At 46.0% G+C, this 17,785-nt stretch overlaps 1 protein-coding gene across 1 annotated transcript in view; it reads left to right on the plus strand.

The window, feature by feature from the left end:
• Positions 1 to 17,785, plus strand: part of exd3 (exonuclease 3'-5' domain containing 3) — a 381,414-nt gene that overhangs the window by 4,624 nt on the left and 359,005 nt on the right. The window lies entirely within an intron of this gene.

Consider the following 17,785-nt stretch of genomic DNA (forward strand, 5'->3'; position numbering starts at 1 on the left):
CCACCACCTGGAGGTTCCCCTCCAAGTCACTCACCATCCTGACTTGGAAAAATATTGCTGTTCCTTCCCTGTTGCTGGGTCAAAATCCTGGAACTCCCTCCCTAACAGCACTGTTGGTGTACCTACACCACAGGACTGCAGCGGTTCAAGAAGGCAGCTCACCATCATCTTCCCAAGGGCAATTAGGGATGGCCAATAAATGCTGGCCCAGCCAGCGACATCCACATCCCATAAATGAATTCTAAAAACGCCCTGTTCCTGTGGCAGTACATGTTGAAGTCATGTGTGAGCTTAAAACCGTTCCTTTGTGGGACACTAACAGATCGTATTGAGTGATGTGATTCAGCCTGTTTAAGATTGAGCTTTTTACCAATGTTGGAAAGTGAAAACACCCCACACAACAGACCCTAGAGAGTCCAGTGCTTCATAGAAATAATATACATTTCAGAGCAAAAGATCAGCACTGTCACTTTTTGGATTGAATCTTCTCTCTCAGATGTCTCTTTAGAACTGTTGTATAAAAAGGTTTCATTTGTCTAATATTTAACAGCTGTTTCTATGTTTATGTGTCTGTTTCGATGCTCAGGCTGAACATTAGATGGCCTGTAACACATCCCCTTAGCCAGTTGAGAAAGGCCATTCAACCATCTAACTTATCAGTTTATGGATAGCTGCAAACCCCAGTGTAGTATCTAAGTGCCTCGTGAATCACTGACTGAGCACTATACTCCTCTATCTCTCTCTATCCTTTAGTATATTTCAGATACGAGCAACAATTTATTCCAATATTGGCATGGACTCAATGGTCTGAAAGGCCTCCTTCTGTGTAGTAATGACTCTGTGACCAGAAAGTGTTTTGCTTGAGTGTGAAGCCCCTTTAACAACCTCTGGCACTCAGAGAGAGACCTGCTTTGTTGCTGTGAGTTTAGCAGTGACTCCTCACCCTCTTCATCTGCTGGAGGTGTTTCAAACACCCACCAACAACACCATTTCCTGCAACTAACAGATAAGTTCCCGTTCTGAAGCATAGACAGGCCTTGGAGCCAGGCCACAGTATATCAGCTCATAGTTATGTCTCACTTTCAGCAGGGATCACGTCACAAAGAAAGAACTGAGCTCTTCCTGTTTCATATTGCAGAATAAAATCTTCATATTTTACTTGTCTTTCTTTGAGGTGCTTAAGTTTCCACTTTGCTGTATTTTTGCTTATTCAGCATATTGGACAATTGAAAACATTCGGTGCAAAAATAGCACTAGGCGAAGTTGCCTGTACTGTGTGTAGTTGCTGCAGTGATTGGTTATTGAGCTATTATTGGGGCTGAAATGGTTAAGGGCAGGGATACAGCAGGATGAAGCTGTTGGTCCTATTATTGCAATGTTCCCTCGGCCCTGTGATATGTGTGCTCTTCCCTTCTTTGTGAGAATAGTTTGTTGTGTTGGGTTGAGGAACTGGTGGGCAGGAAGGAGATGCGCTTTGCTTGGGTTCCTTCCTGTGTGTGAGGGGAAGCCTTTCACTTGGCCTGTATCTTAATGTAGGACGACAGAAGTGGGTCCCAAGCAACAAGTGACCTGCAGTTCAACACTGCGATGTCTCACTGCAGTTGATGGCCCCAGGGAGGACTAGCATCCTCCTTGCCATTGTGTTGACTTTGCAGAGGGGCCAAAGTTCAGCTGTCATGATGCTCTCACACTGAGTGTGTGGGAATGGAGATCCCATACTGTCAGCAGGCTACATTCCTTTGTTAATAAAAGACTTGCATTTATGTCAAGCCTTTCATGATCTCAGGGTGTCTCAAAGCGCTTTACAGCCAATGAAATATTTTTGAAGAGGAGCCACTGTTGTAGTGTAGGAAATGCAGCAGACAATTTATGCACAGCGAGCTCCCACAAATAATAGTGTGATAATGAGCAAACAATCTATTTTAGTGATCTTAGTTTACAGATAATTAATGACCAGGACACTGAGAGGAGATCCCATACTCTTCTTCCAGGAGTGGCTGAGAGATCTGGTATGTGAGAGGGCATGCAGCACCTCGGTTTATGGTCTCATTTGAAAATACGGCACCTACGGCAGTGCAGCACTCCCTCAGTACTGCACTGGAATGTTATCCTGGATTACATACTCAAGCCTCTGGAATGGAACTTGGACTTGAACTTACAGCCTTCTGACTTGGGTGAGAGAGAGAAAGCTACCACTAAGCCACATTTGCACATTCTCTCTTTCTTTCCCACCAGTCTCTGGATGATGATCTGGAGCAGGAACCCTGGTTGGTTTGTTTGCTGCAATATTGTCTATTGATAAGCTGCTCCCTGTTGCTGACTGAGAGTGGCTAGTGAATGTGAAATTGTTAGCTGTCGGTGGAGTATTTTGCTGTCTATATGCTGAAATGCTTTGCTGTGTAATGTAATTCAGCAGGGAGCATACAGCGGGTGAGCCAGAGCAGCAGTGAGGCCTCCAGTGTAACAGGCTCCAACAGATGGTATCAGTCAAGTAGGGCTTTGTTTGGCTTGGCACGGACTTTGCCTGACTTTCTTTCATCTCTCAGCAGCCCGTCCTGTCCCAGCACTGCAAGCTACATTCTGGGACTATTGGATCAAACAATAGTGCAGCCAGCACAACATAAACCGTTAATCTCACTCAGAGGTTTTAGCAGGGACAGCCACCCTGGCCTTTCTCTTCTTGGAATGATGGTGCATTCGTGCCAGGTCACAAGTCAATGATATAATGTCCATCCCACTGTACCTAACAAATGGCAGAGCAAGTTGTGCACACAATGGTCTGGGTCTGCCATTTAGTATGTGTGAAGCTCATTGCTGACATTCCCTGTCCCACTTGTCATCCCCATATATGCGCCAGAAGACTAAAACACTCTATTTAAATGCAAGAAAGCCTCTTGCATAAACATGAGATAAACGAGAATTGTTTTACAACGACTAAGCCAAATGTATGTGATGACTTCGATGACCACATTGTGCTGTAAGGATGGAACAAGCCCTCTCTCCATTTAAAGGAATTGTAAACCAGCAGGAACTGGGCTGCTGTGAATACTGATTGGATTGTCAGGCCAGACTTGGTGTGATTCGCATAATAAATATCAGGGCTAGGCAGGGACTTCAGGTGAGTAGGGGATCAGAAGTAGCTCTTGCACAGAATAATATCATCCAAAGATATTGCTACACTTTTTGCAATGGAGGTGGTTAGATATTTAAGTTGTGTGTGCCTGGGGCCTGCTCTGTGAACCGTGCAGTTGTAGCAATGAGTCTGCATGTGGCCAGTTACTGGATCTCAAGCACCCTGTGGGAAACAAAAACAAATACAGAAATACCTGGAAAAACTCAGCAGGTCTGGCAGCATTGGCAGAGAAGAGCAAAGTTGACGTTTCGAGTCCTCATGACTCTTCAACAAAACATGAGGACTCGAAACGTCAACTTTGCTCTTCTCCGCCGATGCTGCCAGACCTGCTGAGTTTTTCCAGGTATTTCTGTTTTTGTTTTGGATTTCCAGCATCCGCAGTTTTTTGTTTTTATCCCTGTGGGAAGAATGGGTGTTCCTGAGGCCACTGTACAATCTCCCAGCAGCTGCTCATAGAACAGCACAGGCCCATTCTATGCCTGAGGCAGATGGAACAAGAGAGCATGGGCAGTTTTTACACACCAGTTGAGGGCACTCCAGCCCTGCAGTAAAAGCAAATGTTGCTACATTTGCATTCTAAACTGCACTCTCACATCTTTCTCATCTGATTCTTGCAGCTTTTCACTCCCCCACAATGTTACTGAAGGTATTCTTGTGCTAGCATGATTCCACAGTTCCACAGGCACTGACATTCACTGGGGTGAATTCCACACACACTGCCTGTGACTGGGGTACAGTTCCTCAAAGACTGACTCTCACTGGGGTACAGTTCCACATACACTGACTCTCAATGGGGTACAGTTCCACGCGCACTACTCTCACTGAGATACAGTTCTACATGCACTGATTCTCACTGGGGTACAGTTCCACATGCACCACTCACAATGGGGTACAGTTCCACACGCACTACTGTCACTGAGATAGAGGTCTACACGCATTGATTCTCACTGAGATACAGTTCTACATGCATTGATTCTCCCTGTGGTACAATTCAGCACATGCTGACTCTCACTGGGGTATAGTTCACACGTACTGACTCACTGGGGTACAGTTCCACACGCGCTGACTCTCACTGAGTTATATTTCCGTTCTGTTCAGCCGCCTAAAGTCAAGGAAGAACTTCATGAAAAGTGTTGTTCCATTACAATCAACTCCATCTGAAGCCCACATCGCCTTGTGGAAAGACCGGCTCGCCAGTCTCGAATAATCCTCAGCGATGGAAATTCTACCGGATGAAAGCCTTCCCCCAGGAGCTAATTGCAACTGGGCAACCTGGAAGTGCCTTAACAGACATAGGACTAGTGTAGGTCGTTCAAAGGGGATATACAACCAGCCCAACAACTTGTGAATGTGGAACTGAGCCACAGACTATGCAACATCTCCTGCAATGCCTATCGCTAGAGGGACACTGCACTGTTGCAGGTCTTGCTGAATTCAACAACAAGTCGCAAAAATGTGTCCAGTTCTGGCTGTCCATGGACACGATAAAATTAAAAAAATTTTAAAAATATTTCTGTTATGCCATCACTTTAAGATCAGTTCAACTGAGGAGGGAGTCATGTGATTTGTTCAACCAATATGTGGCTAGTGTGGGGGAATAATTTCTACGGAGGGGTTCCCTCGGAAGAAAATGGCAGTATGAGGGGCTGGCTGGATACAAGCAGCCACCGAAACTCTTATGTAAATAAAGTTTGTTTTGTTTGACTAAGAAGCCTCCCAGAGAGTGTTTCTACAAGCTCCAGATGCACTGACTCTCACTGGGGTACAGTTCCACACACATTGACTCTCACTGGGGTACAATCCCATACACACTGATTCTCACTGGGGTACAGTCCCACACACACTGACTCTCACTGGGGTACAGTTCCCCACACACCGACCCTCCCTGGGGTATGGGTTCCACACTGACTCTCGCTGGAATACAGTTGCACAGGTGCTGGTTAACTCTGGGGTGCACACAGTTGTTAATTTGCAACAACTGTAACTTTCTTTCTGAGCCTCTTGTATGGAACTTACAAGATAGACTGCTCAGCGCATTTTGCTTATGCAATTTCCTTTTGAAATTTACTATTTAATCTGCTCCCACAAAGGATTGCATACCAGATCGCTGCTTTAAAAAGACTATTCCTAATGTCCGTACTGGTTCTTTTGCTAATCATCTTAAATCAGTGTCATCTGGCTACTGAACCTCCTGTCACTGTAAACAGTTACTAATCATTCAGTCTATCAATACTCCTCATAAATTTGAACATCTCTATTTAATCTCTCTTAATCTTCTCTGTTCTAAGGAAAACAACAGCTCTCTCAATTTGTGCAGCCAACTTCAAAGATTTGTGTAGATACATTTCCAGGTCTCTCTTGCACCCATTTTAAAATTGTACCATTTAATTTACATGAAATGCCACACATTATTTCTGCAGGCTTACTCTTATTGATCAAATTAATTATTTTCTGTAAGAGCTCCATTGAGGAGATGATAGTGATATTTTTCTCTGACCCTTCCCACTCCCCCTATACTGCAGCAATAATTTATCGCTTTGGATATCTTCATGTGGCTGATTGCATTCTTAAACTGGATACAAATTCTGAAACTTGTTGACCATTTCATTCAGGAATCCTGGGCAGCAGCTGAACTGACAAGCTCCTGTTCATGACTGCAATTTGCAACAGGGTTTAGGATCAGAATAAAAATGTGCAAAAAAGGAAATTCGAAGAAAATTGTGCCTTAAATAGAGAACAGGTTTGACTAGATTCCATCTCTGAACCTTGAACTACTTGGAGCTCCTGGTTACACAAGAGTTGCTGAGCTGACACTGCCTTAGTTTTTCAGGTTACAGGTCAGTGGGACGGAGATGCCAGAGTGTTCGCCCTCCACATAATGTACTTTGACAAAGGGAAGGTTGCTGTCAGTTTTTCCCTGAGCTTATTTATGTTACATACATTTTGCTTCTGTAGTGCTGGAGCGTGCTGCTTGTGACACTGGCCTGTGCTAAATGGAGGATTGTTTGTTGGTTTATTCGTGACAGTGGAGTTCAGAGGAATTCGCTGCCACATGTGGGGAGGCTGGTGTTTTCATCAGTGGAATTTAATGCCCTCTTCAGAGGTGAATTTGGTAGTAGGGTGGGCGGTTAATCGGGGGAGGAGGGCAGGGTACGGATTCAGTTTCCTTCCTGCCTCTTCACTGATTAAGACCACCAATTGATGCCTATAAGTGGGCAATTATGTCCACTTACAAGACTCATCCTGTTGCCCCTGGTATTCACCCGACAGTGGATGGGGGAACTCGCTGTGGAGGAAGCCTGAAAGGCAAATCCTTTCAGGGTTGCTTGCGGGCATTCAGGGGATGTCCCTCATTTGAGGCGTTAAGTACCTGATTGAGGGACCCAGCATTGGGAAGAGGGGACCCTGCTGGGAACCACCCCTATCCCTCCATCAGTCACCTGTGACCTGGGTCCCTTGGTGATCCTTTTTTAAAAATGTCACTGGCTAGGCCAGCATTTATTACCTATCCCTAATTTTTCTTGAGAAGCTGGTGGTGAGCTTCCTTCTTGAACCGCTGCAGTGCCTGCCGCATAGGTACACCCACAGTGCTGTTAGGGAGGGAGTTCCAGGATTTTGATCCAGCAATACATTTCCAAGTCAGGACGGTGAGTGACTTGGACGGGAACTTCCAGGTGGTGGTGTTCCCATCTATCTGCTGCTCTTCTTCTAGATGATAGAGATCCAGGGTTTGGAAGGTGCTGCCCAAGGCGCCTTGGTGAGCATCAGTGAACAGGTTAAGCATCTTGCAGATGGCGCACATTGCTGCCACTGTGTGTCGGTGGTGGAGGGAGTGAATGTTTGTGGAAGGGGTGCCAATCAAGCGACCTGCTTTGTCCTGGATGTTGTCAGGCTTCTTGATTGTTGTTGGAGCTGCACCCATCCAGACAAGTGGAGCGTAATCGATCACACTCCTGATTTGTGCCTTGTAGATGGTGAAGAGACTTTGGGGGGGGTCAGGAGGTGAGTTACTTGCCACAGGGTTCCTAGCCTCTGACTTGCTCTTGTAGTTACACTTTTTATGTGGCTAGTCCAGTTCAGTTTCTGGTCAATGGTAACCCCCACGATATTGATAGTGGGGGTTTCAGCAATGGTAATGCCATTGAACGTAAAGAGGCGATTTTCTCTTGTTAGAGATGGTCATTGCCTGGCACTTGTGTGGCACGAATGTTACTTGGCACTTGTCAGTCCAAGCCTGGATATTGTCCAGGTCTTGCTGCATTTGGACATGGACTGCTTCAGTATCTGAGGAGTTGCAAATGTGGCTGAACGTTGTGCAATCAGCAGTGAACGTCCTCGCTTCTGACCTTAGGATGGAAGGTCATTGATGAAGCAGCTGTAGATGGTTGGGCTGAGGACACTACCCTGTGGAACTCTTGCAGTGATGTTTTGGAGCTGAGACGATTGACCCGCAACAACCACAGCCATCTTCCTTTGTGCTAAGTATGACTCCAACCGGCAGAGTTTTCCCCCAATTCCCATTGACTCCAGTTTTGCTAGGGCTCCTTGATGCCACACTCAGTCAAATACTGCCTTGAAGTCAAGGGCAGTCACTCTCACCTCACTTCTGGAGTTCAGGTTTTTAGTCCATGTTTGAACCATGGCTGTAATGAGGTCGGAAGCTGAGTGACCCTGGTAGAACCCAAACTGAGCATCAATGAACAGGTTATTGTTAAGCAAGTGCCAATTGATAGCACTGTTGGTGACCTCTTCCTTCACTTTACTGATGATGGAGAGTAGATCAAATGTGAGGTAATTGGCCGTGTTAGATTTGTCCTGTGTTTTATATTTAGAGCATACTTGGGCAATTTTTCACATAACCGGGTTTGGATATTGCTTCACGTGGGGGGAAGCAAGCTCTGGAGCACAAGAATAATAACAATAAGGCAGTAATAGTAGGGGATAGTTTTAGTGTGCAAGATAGGGAGGGAGCAAAATCCTTAAGTTGCATCCAAGAGAACTTTTTTAGCCAGTATGTAGAAAGCCCAACAAGGGAGGGGGCAGATTTGGACCTAATATTTGGAAATGAGCTCAGGCAGGTGAAAGGCATATCAGTAGGGGAGCATTTGGGAAATAGTGACCATAACTCAGTTAGATTTAGGATTGTTATAGAAAAGGATAAGTTTGGCCGGGAATAAAAGTTCTAAACTGCGGAAAAGCTAATTTTACTAAGATGAGGTATGTTTTGTTCCAAATGGACTGGGCGCAGCTACTTGCAGATAAAACTGTGTCAGAGCAGTGGGAGGCATTCAAGAAGGAAATAGCGAGAGTACAGGGCAAATATGTTCCATAAAGACAAAGTGGGGGACCAAGTCCAGAGAACCCTGGATGTCAAGGGACATAAAGGTTAGGATTAAGCAAAAAAGAGAAGCTTATGGCAGAAACCAAGGGCTCAATACAGCAGAGTCCCTAGAGGAGTATTAAAAAGTGCAGGGGGGAACTTAAAAAGGAAATTAGGAAAGCTAAGAGAGTGCATGAGAAAGCATTCATGGGTAGATTAAAGGAAAACCCAAAGGGGTTTTTTAAATATACAAAGAACAAGAGAATAACTGGTGAAAGAGTGGGGCCAGTTAGGGAGGTAATCTGTGTGTGGACCTGGAAGATGTGTGTGCAGTTTTCAATGAATTCTTTACGTCGGCCTTCTCAATGGAAAAGGACGACACAGGTATTGACACCAGGGTGGAGGACTGTGAAATATTAGAGGAAATTGACCTAGAGAGAGAGGAGTACTAGCGGGTTTAGCGGCGTTAAAAGTGGATTAATCCGCATGCCTGGATGAGATGTCTTCCAGGCTGTTGAGGGAGGCAGGGAAGAGATATCATGGGCCCTGGCAGTAATTTTCAAATCCTTTCTGGCCACAGTTGAGGCGCCAGAGGACTGGAAGACTGCTAACGTTGTCCCATTATTAAAAAAGGGAGGAAGGGATAGACCAGGAAATTACAGGCCAGTTAGTCTAACCTCAATGGTGAGGAATTTACTAGAAAGAATTCTGAGGGATAGAATATATCTGCACTTGGAGTGACACAGATTAATCAGGGATAGTCAGCATGGATTTGTTAAGGGAAGGCCGTGTTTGACAAATTTGATTGAACATTTTGAGGAGGTAACCAGGAGTGTTAATGAGGGTAATGCATTTGCTGTGGTTTACATGGACTTTAGTAAGGCAGACTAGTCAAGAAAGTAAGAGCCCATGGGATCCAAGGCAAAGTGGCACGCTAGATTCAAAATTGGCTGAGGCATGAAGTGGAGGGATGTTTCTGTGACTGGAAATCTGTTTCCAGTGGGGTTCCACAGGACCTGATGCTGGGGCCCTTGCTGTTTGTGGTGTACATAATTGATGTGGTTTTAAATGTTTGGGGTATTGTCAAGAAGTTCAGGGATGACCTTAAAATTGGTAGGGTGGTAAATAGTGAGGAGGATAGATGTAATCTGCAAGACGATGGTAATGGACTGGTCAGGTGGGCAGAACAGTGGCCGGAAAAGGGAGGGCTAGCAAGGCAAGGGATTACACTATGAATGGTAGGATCCTGGAAAGTACTGAAGATCAGAGGGACCTGAAGGTAACAAGGCAGGTAGATAAGGTGGTTAAGAAGGCATATGGGATGCCTGCCTTTATTAGCTGAGGCATAGGATACAAGATGAGGGATGTTATGCTGAAACTGTATAAAACACTGGTTAGGCCTCAGCTAGAGTATTACGTGCAGTTCTGGTCACCACATTATAAGAAGGATGTGATTACACTGGAGAGGGTGCAGAGGAGATTTACCCGGATGCTGCCTGGGCTGGAGGGCCTGAGCTATGAAGAAAGATTGGATAGGCTGGGGTTGTTTTCATTGAAGCAGTGAAGGTTGAGTAGGGACCTGATAGAGATGTATAAGATTATGAGGGGCCTAGATATGGTGGATAGGAAAGCACTTTTTCCATTAGTAGAGAGGTCAATAACCAGAGGGCATAGATTTAAGGTAAGAGATAGAAGGCTAAGAGGGGAGTTGAGGGGATGAGATGAAGGAGGCAGGGAAGAGATATCATGGGCCCTGGCAGTAATTTTCAAATCCTTTCTGGCCACAGGTGAGGCGCCAGAGAACTGGAAGACTGCTAACGTTGTCCCATTGTTAAAAAAGGGAGGAAGGGATAGACCAGGAAATTACAGGCCAGTTAGTCTAACCTTGGTGGTGAGGAATTTTCCCCCAGAGGGTGGTGGGAGTCTGGAACTCACAGCCTGAAAGGGTGGTTGAGTCAGAATCTCTTGTAACATTTAAGAAGTTTTTAGATATTCACTTGCATTGCCATAGCCTCCAGGGCGATGGGCCAAGCCCTGGAAAATGCAATTAGTGTAGTCAGATCTTTGTTGACTGGCATGGACATGATGGGCTGAATGGCCTCCTTCTGTGTTGTAGACGTCTATGAGTCTTCAGTACTATTGCTGGAATATTGTCAGGGCCCAGTATCCAGTGCTTTCAGCCGTTTCTTGATGTCATGTGGAGTGAATCGAATTGGCTGAAGACTGACATCCGTGATGCTGGGGATCTCTGGAGGAGGCCGAGATGGATCATCCATTCGGCGCTTCTGGCCGAAGATTGTTACCATTGCTTCAGCCGTATCTTTTGCACTGATGTGCTGGGCTCCTCCATCATTGAGGATGGGGATATTTGTTGAGCCTCCTCCTCCAGTGAGTTGTTTCATTGTCCACCACCATTCACAACTGAATGTGGCAGGACTGCAGAGCTTAGATCAGATCCGTTGGTTGTGGAATCATTTAGCTCTGTTAAAACTTGCTGCTTACGCTGTTTGGCATGCAAGTATTCCTGTGTTGACACCTCATTTTTAGGTATGCCTGGTGCTGCTTCTGGTATGCTCTCCTGCACTCTTCATTGAACCAGGGTTGATCCCCTGGCTTGGTGGTAATGATAGCGTGGGGGATATGCCGGGCCTTGAGATTACAGATTGTGTTCAAGTACAATTCTGCTGCTGCTGATGGTCCACAGCGCCTCATGGATGCCTGGTCTTGAGTTGCTAGATCTATTCAACCTGCCTCATTTAGCATGATGGTAGTGCCACACAACACGATGGAGGGTATCCTCAATGTGAAGACAGTACTTTGTCTCCACACGGACTGTGCAGTGGTCATTCCTACCGATGCTGTCATGGACCTGCGGCAGGCACATTGGTAAGGATGAGGTGAAGCATGTTTTTCCCTTTTGTTGGTTCCCTCACCACCTGCCGCAGACCCAGTCTAGCAGCTATGTCATTTCGGACTCGGCCAGCTCAGTCAGTATTTGTGCTACTGAGCCACTGTTGGTGATGGACATTGAAGTTCCCCAACCCAGAGTACATTCTGCACCCTTGCTACCCTCTGTGCTACCTCCAAGTGGTGTTCAACATGGAGGAGCACTGATTCATCAGCTGAGGATTGGCGTCAGGTCGGGGGAGTGACAGTACATAGTCAACAGCAGGAGGTTTCCTTGCCCATGTTTGACCTGATGCCATGAGGCTTCATGGGGTCCGGAGTCGATGTTGAGGACTCCCAGGGCAACTCCCTCCCGACTGTATACCACTGTGTCGCCAGCTCTGCTGGATCTATCCTACCGGTGGGACAGGACATACCCAGCGATGGTGATAGTGGCGTCTTGGACATGATCTGTAAGGTATGATTCTGTGAGTATGACTATGTAAGGCTGTTGCTTTACTGGTCTGTGGGGCAGCTCTCCCAATTTTAACACTAGCCCCCAGTCAAGGAAGACTTTGCAAGGTCGACAGAGCTGGATTTGCCTTTGTTATTTCCAATGACCACATAGAAACATAGACAATAGGAGCAGTAGGAGGTCATTTGGCCCTCCAAGCCTTCTCCGCCATTCAATATGATCATGACTGATCCTTTATCTCAACACTGTACTCCCGCTTTCTCCCCAAACCCCTTTACGAGTCTAACAATCTATTTGTTTCTTAAATATATTCAGTGACTTGACCTCTACAGCCTTCTGTGGTCAAGAATCCCACAGGTTCATCATCTCTGAGTGAAGAACTTTCTCCTCATCTCATCTTAAATGGCCTACCCTGTATCCTGATACTGTAACCTTGTTCTAGACCCCCCCACCAGCCAGTGGAAACATCATCCCTGCATCCAGTCCTGTCAGACTTTTATACATTTCAATGAGATCCCCTCTAACTGGCCTAACCGACCCAATCTCACCTCATCCTGCCATCCCAGGAATTAGTCTAGTGAACTTTCTCTGCACTCCCTCTATGGCAAATATATCCTTTCTTAGGTAAGGGGACCAAAACTGTTCACAATACTCTGGGTGTGGCGTCACCAAGGGCCTGTACAGCCGCAGTAAGACATCCTTACTCAAGTCATCTCGCAATGAAGGCCAACATACCATTTGCCTTCTTAACTGCTTGCTGCACCTGCATGCTTGCTTTCAGTGATAGGAGTACAAGGATAACCAGGTCCCTTTGTACATCAACATTTCCCAATCTATCACCATTTAAATAATACTCTGCCATTCTGTTTTTCCTACCAAAGTGGATAACTTCACACTTATCCACATTATACTGCATCGGCCATGTACTTGCACACTCACTCAACCTGCTTAAATTGCCTTGAAGCCTCTTAGCACCCTTCTCACCGCTCACGTTCCCACTAAGTTTCATGTCATCAGCAAGCTTGGGAAATATTATATTTGGTTCCCTCATACGTTGTGAATGGCTGCGGCCCAAGCACTGAGCCCTGTTGTACCCCACCAGTCACTGCCTGCCACTCTGAAAAAGACCTGTAGGTCGATGCTGGTTGGTCTGTCTGGTTTCATTTTTTTTGACTGATTAGTGACTTCATGCAATTGAATAGCTTGTGAGGCCGATTCAGAGGGCATTTAGAGTCAACCACATTACTGCAGACCTGGCACCAGACCAGGTAAGGATGACAGATTTCCTATCCTACAGAACCAGATGAGATTTTATGACAATCGACAATGGATTCATAGTTATCATTAGACTTTTAATTCCAAATTTTTATTGAATTCAAATTTCATCTTCTGCCATGGTAGAATTCAAACCCGGGTCCCCAGAGCATTACCCTGGGTCCGGTGATAATACCACTATGCCACCACCTCCTCTTTGCCTCCATTAAATACTGCCTGATGAGTCTAGTTGAAGGGCCCAGTTAATCCATTAGAACTGGATTTGTTGGGGGAAAGGATGGGGAGTTGGAGAGAGGCAGGGGGAAGGGTGAAAGTGGGGGAGATGGGACGGGGAGGCAGGTAGGGGGAGGAGTGGGATCCAGAGGGAGAGAGGAGTTGGGGGAGAATGAGGAATGGGTGGGTGAATGAACAGAGGAGTGAGTGGGAGGGAACAGGGAGATAAGGGGGGGTGAGGGAGAGAGAGAAGAGGGGGAGGGAGGTGAAAAAGGGAGGGTGTAGAGGGAGGAAAGGAGGAAGGGGGATAGAGGGGTTGAGTGGAAGTAGAAGGAAGGGGGTGAGACGGTAAGGGGAAGGAGGCGGAGGGGATGGAAGAGAGGCGAGAAGGGTGGAAGGAAGTGGAGGGGGCATGGAAGAGGGGCGGAGGATGAAGGGAGTGGAGCAGGAGGGGGCAGTGGGGAGTGGCGCAGGAGGGGGCAGTGGGGAGGGAGCATGGAGGTGGGAGGAGAAGAGGATAAAGGGTGAGAGAGGGGAGGAGAAGGATGTTAAGGCTGGGTCAAGGGATAGGTGTGGGGAGGAAGTTGTCAGGATTTGAATGGGGAGTAGAGGGGAGAGCAGTAGGAGTGAGAAATGGAAGGGGGGGGTTAGGTTGGGAGATGTGAAGGAGATGTGAAGGAGATGTGAAGGAGACGGGGTAGAGGTGGGGAAGAGTTATGTGGGATGGACGAGGTGAGGCGGGGGACTGGGTAGAGGGGAGGGAATGACAGAAGAGAGGATCATAGCGGGAGGGGGGAGATGAGGGGAGAGGAGTGGCAGGAGGAATGGTAAGGGGCAAGAGAGGAGTGGTAGGGGTTAGGTGTGGACAAGCTGGGATAAAGAGGGGTGGAATAATCTAGACTAAGATATGACAGAGCAGATTGTGTGTCTGGACTGCAGTGTGTGGGTGTTTATAGACAGTGAGACTGTCCTGACTGAACACATCTACAGTAGACATTTTTGTCTCAAATCTCTCTGGCTCAGAGTCATTGAACTCAAGTGCGAGTTGGAGACACTCAGACACATGACGGAGGGAGAGTTGGCTCTTGTCTTCGGTCACATCTTGTAGAAATGTAAAGGCTCAAAATGGTGTTGGTGTGATTAATAGTGTCCAGATCACAATGGCTTGACAGTTCCATTATGGCATGCTCATACATGTCCTTAATGACGGTGAGTCTCCTGAACCATTCCCAGTTAAACAGGACTGCATGCTGGTCCCAACCCTCTTCAGCATGGTTTTCTCTGCCATGTTGCCCGATGCCTTCCATGATGGTGATCCTGGCATCGAAATCAGATATCGCATGGATGGGAAGCTGCTCAATCTGAGGCGACTCCAGGAAAACACCAAGATCTCCAAGGGCATAGCTTGCGATTTCCTCTTCTGCGCTGACTGTGCACTAGCTGCTGCTTCAGAGCTGGACATGTAATGTAGCTTTGGCCTTACAATCAGCATGAAGGAAACTGAAGTGATGTGCCATCCTGCTCCAGGAAAGCCCTATCATGAGCCCAAAGTTTCAGTCCATGTCTAGAACCTGTCTCCGGTGGATGTTCACTTATCTCGCAGCACACGCTTTCGTTGTTGATGACGGACGCATAGAAGATTTGCCAAAAGTAGCCTTTGGCAGACTTGAAACATCAGTGTGGGAACAAAGAGGAGTAAGTCCATATACCAAACTGAAAACCTGTAGAGCAATAGTCCTCCAAACTCTGTTCTACACATTTGAGACTTGAACTGTGTAACAGTGGCATGCCAAGAAGCTCAACCACTTTTAGTTGAACTGCCCTCGGAAGCTTTTGAAGATAAGATGGCAGGACAAAATACCAGACAGTGAGATGCTCACCGGAGCTGGCATGCCAAGCATCCACACCATATTGAGACAGTCACAACTGAGTTGGGCTCATCATGCAACCTGAATGCCTGACACTCGCTTATCAAGCAAATCTTCCTTGGAGAGTCTAACTCTGGGATGGCAGTCAAAGGAAGCTTGACAAAGACACTCTGAAGGTTTCACTTAGGAGCTTGATAACAACTTTGAGTCCTGGGAGAAGCGTACCCATGATTGCTGTGCCTGGCACAATCAAATAAAAAACAGTACAGCCTCCTTCAAAAGCAAGCATGTAGCAAAGGCAGAGAGAAAAGGCAAGGCGAGAAGATTCCGAGCCAAAACTCATCCAAAACTCAGTTGTCTGTTGCATCCTATTCTATTTCCAGCAGAACCTGCTGGGCACCATTCGGCCTTAGCAGTCCCCTGCGTTCCCAACGGAAACCAACCAAACAGCCCAGATGATGATGCCGTGCCATCTTTTTGAAGGACAAACAAGTGTACAGAGTAAGGGGAACCAAGGTACTAAAGAGAATGAGGTCTCTCAGAAACTGATCTTATCCAAACAGGTACAATGTGTTGGCTGCCTGTGAGGGTAAGGGTAAAGACTGTTAGAAGGACAGCCAGTATGTAAACCATGGCACTTTGGAGTAAGGGGCTGAAGGGGTGGTGTGGGAAAGAGGAATTCCACATCATGGGACACTGATACCAGTATTGGGCAGGGAGGAACTGTATCATTCAGGCAGGCATCACCTGAACCAGGCTGGCACCAGGGCCCCAAGCGGTGAGTATAAATAAGGCAGTCAAAACCAGTATAAACTGATGAAGGAGACTCACGTGGAAAAGGTAGTATCGCAAGTTGACCATGGCACAGGTAGCTATTTAAGAGGGAGAAGTTAATAGAAATGTACTGGTAGTTGGGAACAGTATAGTTATTAATGAGACTAGCTTTTAGATTTATTTATTATTTGAATTCAAACTCCCCCAGCCAGTGTGGCAGAATTTGAACTTTACTCTGGAGCATTTGGCCAGATCACTGGATTACTAGTCCAATAACTTTACCACTATGCTACTGTCTCCTGATTTACGTATGGCTGACTTACAATAGGATGAGACAGAGACCGTCCACAATAAATTGGCCAAATCTGTTCATGGGTAAAATGACAGAAGATCAGTGGGAGGTGTTCAAAGAGGAATTTAATGTGATACAGAACCAGTTTATATCCCTAAGATACAAGAGTTGTACAGGGAACAGATAACGTAGATTGCAAAAGCTATTTCTGCTAATTGGGGAGTTGGGTAATGGGGGCATAATCAATAAATTAGAGCCAGACCTTTCAGGAGTGTAATTAGGAAACACTCCTACACACAGATGGTGGTGGAAGTTTGGAATTCTCTTGCACAAACTGTCACTATATAGCATATAACTCTCTTCCACAAACAATAATTGATGCTTGCTCAGTTGTTAATTTTAAAACTGAGTTTGATAGATTTTTGTTGTCCAAAGACATTAAAGGATGTGTGGCAAAGGAGTTAGGTCATAAATCAGTCATGATCTAATTGGCCGAATTGACTCGAGAAACTAAATGACCTACTCTTGTTCTTATGTCCCAATGTATTATATAGTGACTGACAGCAATGCACCACAATATTATATAGTGAGATTGGCTCTTGTTGATTGTCTTTGTACTGCATTAGAGATGCTAGCACTCCTCCCAAGTTGTTGTACTTGATGTGTGCACTTCAGTATTGACCAACTGCAAGCTATTTGATATCAAGGATCATCATAGCTGGTCCTGCTATTATTCATGCTGAGATACTTACAGTAAAGCTTCTGGATAATGAGTTGGAGGGGCTACCCTGGAGGATGGCCTGCTTTCCAATCCTGTGCAGGCATTTATTTTCTTCTTACTACTGCCCTGGGTGAGATCTGCTATCTTGGGCCTGATTGAAGATTGCTCCTAGCACTTCCCTGGTCTCTGCCTCAGTTACATTCTGTCACTAGCCAAGTGCCTAGGACTATTATAGTGTTGTGATTGTGCTCGCTTGGTATTGAGAATTACTGAGAAAAGAGACATGCTATTGAAGCTTTTAATTTAGTACTCATCAGGCCATACGAGGCCCTTGCTATTTGTTCACCATGCAAGCTTGATACTGAAATAGGGTGTGTCAAAGCTATCCTGTGGGATAATGGCTACCCTGATCAGATCATTGTTTGCTACGTGTTGTGCAAGTTTATGAATGCGCCTAAGGTTGCCACTTTTGGTCCTGAAAAGTGCCCAGTCTATCTCAGATTATGCTGGAAGGGAAGGTGCCACAAATATTTGAGCTGTTTCAAGTTGCTACTATGCAGTAGCAACATCAGTGGTTTCTCCACTAATAGGATGCTGCCTCAAGCCAAAAAGACTTCCTGTCGACCGCACACATGAGTAATATGGTATATGAATTTCAGTACCGGTGTGACGGCATGCATGTAGATCATATGTCCCAACAACTGGGGGTTCATATCAAACAGCACGACCCTTCAACTGTTTGCAACAGGCAAAGTACTGATTGTACTCAGTCAACTGTACTTGCAAAACTCAGAACATAATGTTCAACATTTGAAATGATTTGCAATT

This window comes from Carcharodon carcharias, chromosome 8, assembly GCF_017639515.1.
Source record: "Carcharodon carcharias isolate sCarCar2 chromosome 8, sCarCar2.pri, whole genome shotgun sequence".
NCBI classification, from domain to species: Eukaryota; Metazoa; Chordata; class Chondrichthyes; order Lamniformes; family Lamnidae; genus Carcharodon; species Carcharodon carcharias.